Genomic DNA, 15,000 nt, shown 5'->3' with positions numbered 1-15,000 from the left:
TGCACAGACCTATGACCAAACATATTCCATCCATGATCATCCCCGCTCAACAGACAGTTAATTCATATAATTCCCTATGACTGTTTTTGTTAAAAAATATATAGACAATATGACCTGATTCGAGATTTGACTACTGTTTCTAGCATGCCAAGTGACAATACAGATCAGTGCTTCCCAACCAATTTTTTCTATTACTATTCTATTCTGGTGGACCCTTATAAGCCATTCAATTTTTAAAAGCTAGTTTTATAGATGCTTTTGTCAAAATTCCTATTTTGTTTTTTACATGCTCACTTGTACAGGTTTGCAATATTGCAAACCTTGAAGCTATTGGCTGTTACTCAGGCACTCAACTATGTGTCCACTGCTTCCAGTAGCAGAAACAGCTGCAAGCTAATGGAGTTCATAAGGTAACTTAAGTTTATTCCTTTGCCATTTCATTTTCTTATTAGCACTCTGTCCTGAAACATATGTATACTCTTTCACTTGTTTCAGTCATTAGACTGCAGCCATGCTGGAGCATCGCCTTAATAGTCGAGCAAATCGACCCCAGAGCTTATTCTTTGTAAGCCTAGTACTTATTCTGTCGGTCTCTTTTGCCGAACTGCTAAGTTACGGGGACGTAAACACACCAGCATCGGTTGTCAAGTGATGCAGGGGGCAGACAAACAGACACACAAACATATACACACCCATACATACATATATATATATATATATACACACACATATACGACAGGCTTCTTCCAGTTTCTGTCTACCAAATCCACTCACAAGGCTTTGGTCGGCTCAAGGCTATAGTAGAAGACACTTGCCCAAGATGCCACGCAGTGGGACTGAATCCGGAGCCATTTGGTTGGTAAGCAAGCTACTTACCACACACCCACTCCTGCTCCTTTGAGGTTATTAGTCACACAATGCCTAAGCAAAATATTAAAACATATATATATAGGTGGTTTCAAAAGTTCCTGGACTAGTTCTGTAGTGCACCAACAGATGTCAGCACAAGGTTGTGTGTGCAGTGAAAGCTCGTAGTGACCTTCATGAGACAATGTGCCGAATGACATTGCTGTGTTTACTTTGAAGTTGTGAAATTTGTGATCACGTGTATGCTGTAGTCTCCGATTTTGTCATGGACAGGAAGCTGGAACAAAGAGAGCCAATGTGAAATTTTGCATCAGGCTTGGGCAATCTGCTACAGAGACATTGAGCATGCTTTGGCAAGCTTACGGTGACGAGGCAGTGGGTCGTATGCAATGTTTCCAGTAGCACGGATGTTTCAAAAGCAGAAGATGAGCAATCTGGAAGACTTGCAATGAGAGTCATCCCCATAAATGTGGAGAGAATTCATCAGCTTGCGCATAAGGATCACTGGAGGACAAACAACAACATTGCTGATGTTGTTGGTCTGTTGTATGGGTCTATGCAGGCAATCCTAACGTCTGAATTGAACATGTGGCACATCTCTGCCAAGTTTGTCTCTTGCCCACACACATACAATGGGCTTCTTTCAGTTTCCGTCTACCAAATCTATTCACAAGGCCTTGGTCGGCCTGCGGTTATAGTAGAAGACAAAGTGCCACGCAGTGGGACTGAACCTCGAACATTATGGTTGGTAAGCAAGCTTCTTACCACACAGCCACTCCTGTGTCTATTTGCAGAATATAGTTCAGGTAGTCAACTGGTTGAATCAGCAGATCTTTAAAAAATGCTTTTTGTGGGTTTTTGGATTTTTTTTTTCTCCAGCCCTTCGGTTTCTGAGTTCAAGCATGTTGAGGTCAACTTCTCCGGAAAATAAAGTACCAGTCAAGTACAAGGGTTGATGGTATTCGATAATATTTTCCTCTCGATACTGCTGGCTTTGTAAAAGAATTAAAACTATTTTAGAATAACAGTTATCAATGTAAACTTGTGAAAAGATAAAAGTAAAACAATTTTTTTCTTATTTCTTCAAGTCTCTAATTCGGTGAATTTAATGTAACGTAATGTTTGTTTAATACCAAACTAGGCTACACTTCACAAAAGTCTGTAAGTAGATGTGTGTTTATCGTACTTCCCTCCCAACACAACCAGTTTTGAACAAGATGACATAACTGCGCATTTCTAAAAGATAATAATCATGTCTATTTTTGTTGAAGTTTTAAGTAATGAAAATTAGTGATAATCTTTCTTGTTCCTGCTCCTTTTAACACACCCATCTCTTTTACATTCGTTTTTCCTGTCTTTTAATGAACAATTTACAGATAATATTTCTTAGTCGTTTATTTCAACAAATGGACATTTTAAATGTCTGTCATCTTAGAAATTGCACCAGAACTAAATTTATGACATCTGAGTCAATTCTGACATAATTTACGCAGGATAATTGCACATTTAGTTTCAGTAGGTTAGAGGAAATAAGTTGTCAGAGATTTATTTTTTCTTTCGTTTTGTGTGATCACTGTAAATTTTAACCACCACCTCTCGACAAAAGTGAGAGTGTTTGAGTAAAATGAAGGTCTCATCTCGTTACTAAATTATATGTTATGCTTGGTGAAAAGAAAAATTAATATTCATTCATTCATACATACATACATACATACATACACACACATATATATACACACATAGTCGTCTGAGTAACTACACAAAAGCATATGCGCTTGTATATTTATCAACAGAGTGGGTATATTAATCAGAATATGCAGTATTATAGATCCATTACAACCGATCTTATCAATCAAACGGTTTTGCACTGGGTATAGAAACCATATGTTAGATAACAGCATGGATAAGTAATATTGCATGCTCTTCAGAGATGGCAGGAATATTGCAGGATTCCTGCTATCTCTGAAGACTGCTCAATATTATTTAAATGTGCTGTTATCTAACATTTGGTTTTAACTCCCAGAACAAAACCGATTGATAACAGCACAATTAAGTAATACTGCATGCTCTTCAGAGATAGCAAGAATACTTCAGGATTCCTGCCATTTCTAAAGAGCATACAGTGTTATTTATCTGTACTGTTATCTAACATCTGGTTTTAATACCTTGTATGAAACTAATTGATTAGATTAGCTCCAATAGCTCTTTCCAACCACATGGTTCTGAGTTCAGTCCCACTGCATGGCACCTTGGGCAAGTGTCTTCTATTATAGTCTTAGGCCAACCAAAGCCTTGTAAGTGGTTTTGGTAACTGAAAGAAGCTTGTTATATAGATACATACATACATACATAAGTATTTTGCATGATTAATCCTATTTACATCAAACACAGACACACAAACATATACACACACATACATAGATATATATATACATATATATACATATATATATATATATATATTATATATATATATATATATATATATATATATATATATATACGAGGGGCGTTCAATAAGTAATGCCCCTGACCCACTTCCCATAGCAGTAGAGCAACGAAATTTGGCACAGTATTAGTCTTTTTCTACATAGGAACCACCCAGAGTTACGCATTTCTCCCATTGTTTGATGCAGCTCTGGAGACCGTTTTTATAGAAGACCCCAGCTTGGTACTCCAACCTGAACGCAACTTCAGAAATCAAGGCTGCATCATCTGGGAAACGCTTTCCTTTCAAAAACAACTTCATGACTGGGAAGAGGTGAAAATCAGAGGGTGCAAGGTCAGGAAAGTAGGGGGATGGGGGAGGAGTTCATAGCCATACGCCTGTGCTTCTGATCTGGCGACAAGCGAGTTGTGGACCGGAGCGTTGTCCTGCAGGAGGAGGATGCCTTTGCTGATCTTGCCCCGCCTCTTGATTTTGATAACTTCTCTTAATTTCCTCAAAAGTGAAGCATAATAGGCTCCTGCAATTGTGGTACCCTTTGCCAGGAAATCTGTTATCACTACTCCGTCCTGGTCCCAGAAGACTGTGAGCATGACCTTGCCAGCGGAGGGCTGCATCCTTGCCTTCTTTGGAGGGGGTGAGTCACGGTGCTTCCACTGCATTGACTGGGCTTTGGTCTCTGGATCATCATGATGGACCCAGGTTTCATCCTGTGTAATCAGTCTTTTGAAAAATTTTGACTCATCTTCTTGGCACATCTCCAAATTCATCCTCGAGCACTCGACGCGTTCTTGCTTCTGGAAAGGCGTGAGCAACCTGGGAATCCATCTGGCAGATACCTTTTGCATATGCAAATGGTCATGAATGATAGTTTCCACAGACCCGGTACTAATCTTGACCTCATGGGCTATTTGGCGAATAGTTATGCGTCGATCTTCCAAAATGGCAGCCTCAACTTCACGGACAGATGCCTCATCAATGGCAGAAGGGGGCGACCAGATCTGGGAGCTGTTTCCACAGTGTTCCGACCATGTTTGAATTCACGATGCCAGCGTTTTACAAGGTCATATGATGGGGCATCATCACCATAAGTTACTTTCATTTCATCAAAAGTCTCCCGTGGTGTGCGTCCTTTCAAATACAAAAACCGGATCACTGCTCGACACTCAACAGGCTCCATTTAACACTTGACTCGGTTCAAACACCTGTAAATCAGAAACCACAATTAATTCAGTGCTGTAATTTGCCACTTACTCTATAGAGATATAAATGATTGCACATACAAAGTTTCAGCTAGATCAAACAACTGCAAGTGGGTCAGAGGCATTACTTATTGAACGTCCCTCGTATATATATATATATATATATATATTCTACATTGAGTGAAAAACGGTATGGATGCTTTGTTTTTGTTTTGGTTTCTCGCTCTGCTGTATACAACTATGAGGATTTGCATCCCCAACGAAACCCGTATTTTTCCCAAACTTCTCAAACCTGCTATAATTTAATACATGTCTTTGGTGTGGTAATTGTACGCGGCTGAAGAAGGCTTTTGACATACATATTACATCAATTATGCATTAATATAAACTGTCTAATAAAGCCAGAAACATATGTACCGCTAAATCCTTTGCATCCTGGTAAGCAAGCTACTTACCACACAGCCACTCCTACGCCTATGTACAATTTCTGCTCTGTGACAATGATGCTATAGTACTTGTCATCAATGTTTTGGTTATCAACGTTTATTTTTTCTTCTTTTTTTAGATCCCGTCCAATTAAAAGAGGTCACATCTAATTACGGAATTAGTTAAGTTCAAAGGTTATAGAATTACCAAATGTAATTAGTGTCAGAATTAGTAAAAAGGTCACCTGTCATTAACTCCAGTAGCTTAACTTCAAAATGACACGTGACCATCTCTTCTCAAGGTATGTACTATTGTTATATGACATAAAAAACTTTCAACCAATCAGTCTTCATTTATCTCGTTTGTATTAGGTGCAGGTTTGGCTGTGTAATTAAGAAGCTCACTTTGCTACCATGTGGTTTTGGGTTCAGTTCCACTGCACAGCACCTTGAGCAAGTGTCTACTGCTATAGCTCCAGTCTGACCAATGCCTTGTGAGAAACTGTGAGGAAGCCTGTTATGTAAACAGATGTGTGTGTGTGTATTTGTGTCATACCTACTCCCACTTGATGCTCAGGATTGGTTTGTTTATGTCCCTTGTAATTTAGCAGTTTAGCAAAAGAGACCAATAGAATATGTACAGGCTTCAAAAAAACATAAATACTGCAGTTAATTTCTTCAAATAAAACCCTTCTGCCCTTGCTGAGTTCAGCCAGGTAAAGTGGAGTGAAGCTGGAGAGAGACCTTTGGGTTCTATTTATATAACCAGTACATGACTGAGAGGTACTTGCTCTCTCATTGGCCTAGTAAAATGGTAAAAAAGGTTTTTTTTTAATATTCTTCCTGAGTCTAAGGATTCATAAAGCTGGTTTCCTGGTTTCCATGGGGTATAAATAACCAAGATTACCATATACCCCTGAAAGGGATGCTTGTCAATTGTAGGGTTCAAGGCCAATGAGGGAACCAGTCAGTTACATCAACTCAACTTTAGTACTTAACTGGTTCTTCATTGAAATCAAATTCGATGACTGGCATCTGTGCTAGTGGACCGCTAAAAGTACCATACGAGCATGATCGTTGCTAGAGCAACAAGCTGCCCTCCATGCTGGTGGCACATAAAAAGCACCATTCGAGCGTGATTGTTACCTGCGTCGCCTAACTGGAACTTGTGCTGGTGGCATGTGAAAAAACATTCGAGCGTGGTTGTTGCCAGTGCCACTGGACTGGCTCCTGTGCAGGTGGTACATAAAAAGCACCATTTGAGCATGACCGTTGCCAGTACCGCCTGACTGGCCCTCGTGCTGGTGGCACGTAAAAGCACCCACTACACTCTCAGAGTGGTTGGCGTTAGGAAGGGCATCCAGCTGTAGAAACTCTGCCAGATCAGATTGGAGCCTGGTGCAGCCATCTGGTTCGTCAGACCTCAGTCAAATCGTCCAACCCATGCTAGCATGGAAAAAGGACGTTAAACGATGATGATGATGATGATGATGATGATGGTGGTGGTGGTGGTGGTGGTGGTGGTGGTGTGGTGGTGGTGGTGGTGGTGATGATGATGATGATGGTGATGGTGATGGTGATGGTGGTGGTGGTGATGGTGGTGGTGTTGGTGGTGGTGGTGGGATGAAAGGCAAAGTAGACGATGGTAGGATTTGAACTCAGAACATACAGAGCTTGAAGAAGTGCTGGTAAACATTTTGTTTGATGGGCTAACAATTCTGCCAGACTGCCAGAGAGTAAACAATTAAAATTTTGCTTTGTGGCATGGAGGTCATTACTCTCTGCTGCGGAGGTCGGAATACAGAATATGCAATTAGGAGCAGGCATTCAATAATGCTTCTGTGTGGCATGATGCTGTTCCTAAAAATAATATGCAATTGTCTATCAGAAGACCTTTGTCTGGGATAAATATTCCAAAAATACATTTATGTATTCCAATGTAAGGAATATCAGTGGTAAATTTCCATCAAAACCTCTGCCAAATCCAAATACAATAAGACCAACTGCTTGCTGTAGGTTATGTTCAATCAGAAATGACTTAGGGTTGTACAGCTACAACACCCATGGTAGCAACAACGAAAACAACAACAGTAGCAAGACCACCACCACCACCACCGACGATGACGATGACAACAACAGCAGCAGCAGCAGCAACAAGACCACCACCATGACAGCTACCATTACCACCACCACCATCACCACCACCACCACCATCACCACCACCACCACCACCATCAACAACAACAAAAACAACAGCAACACGACCACCACCATCACCACCACCACCACCAACAACAACAACAACAGCAGTAGCAGCAACAGCCGCACCAATAATAAAAACAACAGTAACAAGACCAACAACAGCAGCAGCAACAACAACAACAGATCAGAGATATCTGTCTGATACAGGAAACGAAAATTATGTACAGTTATGGAGGTCAAAAGCCAGACAATGTGAAAAATTTATCTAGAATCAGCCGCAAAAGAGAACATCTTGGGTGGAAGCCTTAGTTTTCTTATATAATTTTTTTCACATTCAAAATGTTTATATAAGAATATAAATATTAGTCTTAGAACTTCTCAGGAATTTTATTTTCTTGAAAACAGTAAGTCAAAATTCACTTCAGGTTTGAACTTTGTAAGCCTAGTACTTATTCTATTTTATTCTTTTGCTGAACCACTAAGTTACGGGGATATAAGTACATTAACATCAGTTGTCAAGCGATGGCAGGAGGACAAACACAGACACATAATCTCGTGGCCTATGCCAGGAGCGTAACCAGCCCACTTATGCATACATTTTCCTTCTTTGGACACTAAACTCTGCTTGCAAAGACCTGTTGAGGCAAGTGAAATCAGATCAAAATCAAAATCAAATTCGATGACTGGCATCCGTGCTAGCGGGGTGCAAAGAGCACCATCTGATCGTGATCGTTGCCAGAGCAGCTAACTGTCTTCCATGCCGGTGGCACGTAAAAGGCACCATTCGAGTGTAATCGTTACCAGCATCACCTTACTGGCACTTGTGCCCATGCTAGTAGGGAGCTAAGAGCACCATCTGATCGTGATCATTGCCAGAGCGGCCAACTGGCTTCTGTGCCAGTGGCACATAAAAGGCACCATTCGAGTGTGATCGTTACCAGCCACGCCTTACTGGCACCTGTGCTGGTGGCATGTGTAAAAAGATTTGAGCGAAGTCGTTGCCAGTACTGCCTGACTGGCTCCCGTGTCGGTGGCACATAAAAAACACCCACTACACTTTCGGAGTGGTTAGCGTTAGGAAGGGCATCCAGCAGTAGAAACTCTGCCAGATCAAGATTGGAGCCTGGTGCAGCTATCTGGTTCACCAGCCCTCAGTCAAAATCGTCCAACTCATGTATGGAAAGTGCACAATAAAGTAATGATTTATTGCCATCTTAATGAGGCAGTCCCAGGATGGGATGAATGTTACTGTTATTTAGCCCCAGGAAACATCGTTTCCAGTTGGCTATATGACATAAAAAATTCTGTGTTCTTATATTTTCGACAGCAGTTCAGTAGTGACATCTAGTCAACCAAGCTACTTCATGCTGATAAAGGACAATAACCCAGAAATAAATGTCCACTGATGCAAAGTTGTGCTGAGTGGAGGTACTGATCTCCCCTGTTTGAAAATATAAGGACACAGAATTTTTTGGGTCATATAGCCAGCTGGAAATGATGTTTCCTGGGGTTGAATAACAGCAACATTCATCCCATCCTGGAACTGCCACATTATGTTCACAAAAAGTCATTACTTTACGGTGCTGTTACTGTATATCTCTCTTTGAGAGATTTAGAAATAATATTTCTATTTTGTAGATCAGTGACTGTGTGTTACTTTAAAAAATCTATATATTTTCTACAGCAGTTCAGCAGCGACATCTAACCAACCAAGCTACTCCACGCTGATAAAAGCAATAACCCAGAAACAAGTCTGTGGATGAAAAGTCGTGCCGAGTGGAGGTGATGATCTCCCCTATTTGAAAAATATAAGGACACACAATTTTTTATGTGTCATATAGCCAGCTAGAAATGATGTTTCCCCGGGGCTAAATAACAGTAACATTCTTCTCATCCTGGGACTGCCACATTATGTTCGCAAAAAGTCATTACTTTAAGTATGTATATATGTGTGTGTATATACACACACACACACACACACGCATGCACACATACACACACATACATACATAAAGAGAGAGAAAGAGAGGGAAAGAAACAGATAAAACAGACAGATAGTTTATCATATTCAGTGAAGTCGATAATTACTGATAAGTTCTCTATGGAAAGATAAAACTAGAAGAAAAAAAAAACAAAACTAGAAGCAAACAATGAAAACCAAAAACAAAAAAAAAAGTAAGATTTGAAACAATTCTGCTTTAGATATGATATCATTTTACATAAAGTCTGATGTTGACACAATGTATTTCCTTCACTAAATATATCAAACAAGTTAGAGTTGGGGCTAGAATTTGCCACAGCTGCAATCTAGAAATTTTGAAATAGCAAAAAAACTAGTTTGAACTTAGTAAAATGTGCTGATTGTATATAAAGAAAGACAAACATGATTTCTGGGAGGAATTAAACAAAATTATGAAAATAGTATTTGTATAGTGGTATTTTAACCCCCCACCCCGCTATTTTTGTTGTTGTTGTTTAACCACAGGTCAGACTTGATTGAGCAGATTTGCAATCAAAAGAATTCTAGTTATGAACATCCTGTTTAATAATTATCAGCGGTGTCACCACTGCTGCCATTGTCATCATCATCATCGTCAAAGGCAATGAGCTGGCAGATTTGTTTGCATGCCAAACAAAACACTTAGTGCCATTTCGTTTATCTTTTCATTCTGAGTTCAAATTCTGCCAAGGTCGACTGTACCTTTTCATCCTTTCAGGGTTGATAAAATAAGTACCAGTCAAGCATGGGGGTTGATTTAATTGACTAACCCCCTCTCCTAAAATTGCTGGCCTTGTACCAAAATTTGAAACCATTATTATTATCATAAAGGCGGTGAGCCAGCAGAATTGTTAACATGCTGGGCGAAAAGCTTAATGGTATTTCGTCTCTCTTAACATTCTGAGTTCAAATTCTGCAGGGGTTGACTTTGCCTTTCATCCTTTTGGGGTCAATAAAATAAGTACCAGTTGAATACTGAGGTCAATGTTATTGACTATCCCCCTCCCCAAATTTCAGGCCTATAGTAGAAAGGATTATTTAGGTGGCAAGCTGGCAGAACCATTAGCACGCTTGGTGAAATGCTTAGTGGTATTTCGTCTCTGCAAGGGTTGACTTTGCTTTTCATCTTTTTGGGGTCAATTAAATAAGTACCAGTTGAATACCGAGGTGAATGTTATCGACTATCCTCTTTTCCCAAATTTCAGGCCTTGTGCCTATACTAGAAAGGATTATTATTATCATTATCTACACTCTGGGAGTGGTTGGCATTAGGAAGGGCATCCAACTGTAGAAACTCTGACAGATTAGATTGGAGCCTGGTGCAGCCATCTGGTTCGCCAGTCCTCAGTCAAATCGTCCAACCCATGCTAGCATGGAAAGCATACGTTAAACGATGATGATGATGATGATGATTATCATCATCATCATCAAATGCAGTAAAGTAGCAGAATTGTTAACTTGCCAGACAAAACACTTAGTGGCGTTTCATCCGTCTATACGTTCTGAGTTCAAATTCCACCGAAGTTCATTTTGCCTTTCATTCTTTCAGGGATCTGCCTCAAACAATATCAGATGTTCCTGTGATGTGATCAGCCTGGTATGCTTTTGATCAGGTGTCAGAAGACGTGGTACCCACTGAACAGAAACCTTTATTGTACCAAGTTCATTGTGCGGAACATTCTCAAGTCTCTCAAGGGATGTGCTAATCTATCTATCTATCCGCTCAGTCGAAGTCGACTCTCGATTACTCATTGGATCAGTGTCCTCCAGTCAGTTCTATCCTGGGCTGCTTCTTTCAGATTGGCTATGTCCATTCTGGTATCACTCTTGATGGTGTCAAGCCAGCTGGTTCTTGGTCGGCCTCTTCCTCTCTTGCCACTGACCATTCCGAGCATGATGTCCTTCTCCAGGGATTTTCTCCACATAATATGACCGAAATATGTCAATCTATGCTTGGTGATCCTAGCTTCTAGCGACATTTTCAGCCTGATCTGCTTAAGAACTTCTCCATTGGTGAGCCTCGCTGTCCATGGAATCTGTAAAAGATGTGCTAATAGCATTGGCTATTTGATTTATAGTCAATCATTTGTTATCAATCACCATGTGGTGAACACAATCAATGTTTTCCTCGGTGGTGGCAGTTGCAGGGCGTCCAGATGTTGGGCCATCTTCAAGACTCTCCCTTCACCTACGAAAATTTGGCTGCTCACTTTTGCACTGTTGATAAATCTGGAGTGTCCGTCTCCTAATGTAGTAGCCATGTCAGCATGAATGTCCTTGTGTGTGGGGTGGAAGTAAACCCCTTTTTCTGCAGGTACTTGATAACATGGCGATACCAAATTTTGTCCATTTTCGTAAGAAATAACTACTAGTTACTTTTGAAATCTTCTTTGAACAGTCGGATGTCAGTTTACCCAGAAAGAAACAAATGCAAATTATTAAGAAGAAGAGTTGAAATTAACGCATGCAAGATTTCACAGCTCTAGCATTACTCCTTCATAGTGACCCCCAAGAGCTTTTCACCTACTCTTGTAAATATCTCCCAGATTTTCAAGTGATGACATCACCATAGATCTGTTCATTCAGAGTTGTTCCAAGGTATGTTAAAAGAAAGCAGTTTTATAGAGACAGACAGACAATGTATAAGTCAGGAGGTTAATGATGTAAGCAGTGAAGTGTAATGACAGGCAAATTCTTGTCCTCACAATTCTGACTGATAAAAGGCTGAACTGTAAAAAGAATTGTATACTCTTTTACTCTTTTACTTGTTTCAGTCATTTGACTGCGGCCATACTGGAGCACCGCCTTTAGTCGAGCAAATCGACCCCGGGACTTATTCTTTGTAAGCCCAGTACTTATTCTATCGGTCTCTTTTGCCGAACTGCTAAGTGACGGGGACGTAAACACACCAGCATCGGTTGTCAAACAATGCTATGGGGACAAACACAGACACACAAACACACACATACATATATATATATATATATATATATATATATATATATATACATATATACGACAAGCTTCTTTCAGTTCCCATCTACCAAATCCACTCACAAGGCGTTGGTCGGCCCGGGGCTGTAGCAGAAGACACTTGCCCAAGATGCCATGCAGTGGGACTGAACCTGGAACCATGTGGTTGGTTAGCAAGCTAATTACCACACAGCCACTCCTGCGCTTGCACAGTTGCCACTTTCATAGTCATATTCTTGCTTCTTAACACATAAAACTACTATCAATAAAATTTTCCAACATTATTCAGTTGTTTCTTTTTGTTGGACTGTTAGATCCAGGACAAGCTTTTAACTTTAAATATATGATGAAGTGAAAATGAATGACTATTCTTTTCATTTATCTAACATCTCATTCAGCTTTTCAACAGCAGCATCATTAGAGAATTAAGATGTCTTTAAAGATAAAATCCAAAAGTATTAAAGAACAAAATTACTGCCAGCAATTAGTCAGTGTCTAATATTATTATAATTCTTTTGGCAAGTAAGGGAGACAACTTTAAATATGTTTTGGTATTGTTGTGGCTTCATTAGAGAACACAAACATCACCTTATTTGTTGAAGTAGTTATGAAACTATTATCTGACAGATATCTTGAGAGCAAGATGGTGAACTGATAGAATTGTTTACATTTCAGATAAAGTGCCATTAAATGGCATTACATTCTGAGTTCAAATCCTGCTGAGGTCGACTCTACCTTTCATTTATTTAAGATCAATAAAATAAAGTACCAGTCAAGTACTGGAATTAATGTAATTGACTTGTCTCTTCTCAAAAATTGCTGGTGTTGAACCCTGCAATGGAAGAACATCCAATTCACTTATATATCATAGAAACTGGGCAATTGACCTTATGAGTCTGAGGGCTCAAGAAAATGAAAATCTTGAGTAGATAATAGATCTATTGACTACCAGGCAAACATCTTCACTATCAGATCAATAGATCAATATCTTGACTAACAGACAAGCAACATCTTGACTTTATTTTGGATGTTTTTCAAGAATGCATGCAAGTTTGATTGGTGCATAATTCAGAAGATAACTTTGCAGTGAAGTGTACTTTACCATTGTAAATGCTTAGCAGCTGTTCTGGGCTGAAGTAGCTTGTGGCATTAATATAGAAAGAAATGCAACCTTTATAAAAAAAATTGCTCTTGTTATTTGACTCCAAGTGAGCTCTGAATAATCAGCCCAATAAGAAAGCATAGACCACCCATGACCATCCCATCTTATTTTCAGATATTTTGGACTCCATTATTTTGTATGACATACCATTTGTAAGAGGGTAGCATATTATCTGAGGCAGATTTAGAGGTTGTTTCTAATTGGCTGAGGTTTTAGCTATATGAAAAGTATGGGGTTGTCATGATACCACAGAACTTGTAAAAGGCATCTTTATTTTCTTTTTCTTTCAATAATATCAAGATTAAAATTAGGGGTACATATAGTCCATGGCTTACAGATAGAATGAACCAGTTTTGGAGGAGATAGGAGCAGAACAAAAGTTGGTGACAATGGCCAGATGGCAAAAACTGCAGCATTTTTGCCCCATTCTCAGGGCCCAGAACTTCTGTGCTTGCATCCTTGAGTACTAGGTGAACAGTAAATAGATTTTCAGGGGATTAAGATTTTTTTTAAATTTCAAGTTTCATTTTATAGATATATGTTGATGTGTGTCAGTATGTATGTGTACGAGTCTACCAATTTTGTTTCATATTAAATTCTGATATAGCCATGCATGACTCAGTGGTAAGACTGTCAGGCATACAATCATAAGGTAGTGAGTTTGATTTCCGGATCAGGCTGTGTGTGTTTTCTTGAGCAAGACACTTTATTTTCACATTGCTCCAGTTCACTCAGCTGTAGGAATGAGTTGCAACATCATTGAAGTCAAGCTGTATTGATTGGCCCTTAATAATCTGTAATCAAGCTGTATTGATTGGCCCTTAATAATCAGTAATCAAGCTGTATTGATTGGCCCTTGAATAATATTGGTGGTGTGGAGAGAGAAGGTTGGTATGCATGGACAACTGCTGGTCTTCCATAAACAACCTCACCTTGGAGGGAAACTTTCTAAGTGCAATCCCATGGTCATTCATGACCGAAGGCAGTCTTTACCCTTTACCCTATGTACATATAATGGTGTGGAGAGGGTGAGGCTGGTATGCATGGGCGACTGCTGGTCTTCCATAAACAACCTTGCTCAGACTTGTGCCTTGGAGGGAATCTTTCTAGGTGCAATCCCATGGTCATTCATGACCAAAGGGGCTCTTTACCCTTCATCCTATTTACATATAATGGGTGACAGCTGGTCGTCCATAAACAATCTTGCCCAGACTTGTGCCTTGGACGGGAACTTTCTAGGTGCAATCCCATGGTCATTCATGACCGAAGGAGGTGTTTACACTTTTTACACGGCCTGAAATGTATTTGCTGAAAATTTTTCTAGAAGTTGTGAGGCAACAAAGTTAGAAGGAAGGGGTATACTTGTGTAGGTAAACCTAAAATATAAGTATTGTATCTGGTTTAAATATTTTATTTCTCAGTAAAATTGCAATTTCTAAACATCAAGCAAACGACTATGTTAGGAAATGTATCAGAGAGAAATAAGAGGTATTGTTTACAATCAAGTAGAGGAGTAATAAATCGATGTGTAATTAAGGTGACACTGAGCTTCCATAGTTCTCTTCATAGAAGAGAAACAATTGTCAAGTGAACTGATTGTCCATCTGGGATTCCACATACTGTGACAATTTCTTCAGCTGCAACTTGGTGCTTTCATCAACCAGCCTGGGCTCCACTGCTTGTCAGGCAGAGAAGGGCAAAATGTCAAAGGTTTGTGGTTGAAC

This window comes from Octopus sinensis, linkage group LG17 (assembly GCF_006345805.1).
Source record: "Octopus sinensis linkage group LG17, ASM634580v1, whole genome shotgun sequence".
Classification (NCBI taxonomy): Eukaryota; Metazoa; Mollusca; class Cephalopoda; order Octopoda; family Octopodidae; genus Octopus; species Octopus sinensis.
This window is presented reverse-complemented; position numbering follows the sequence as displayed.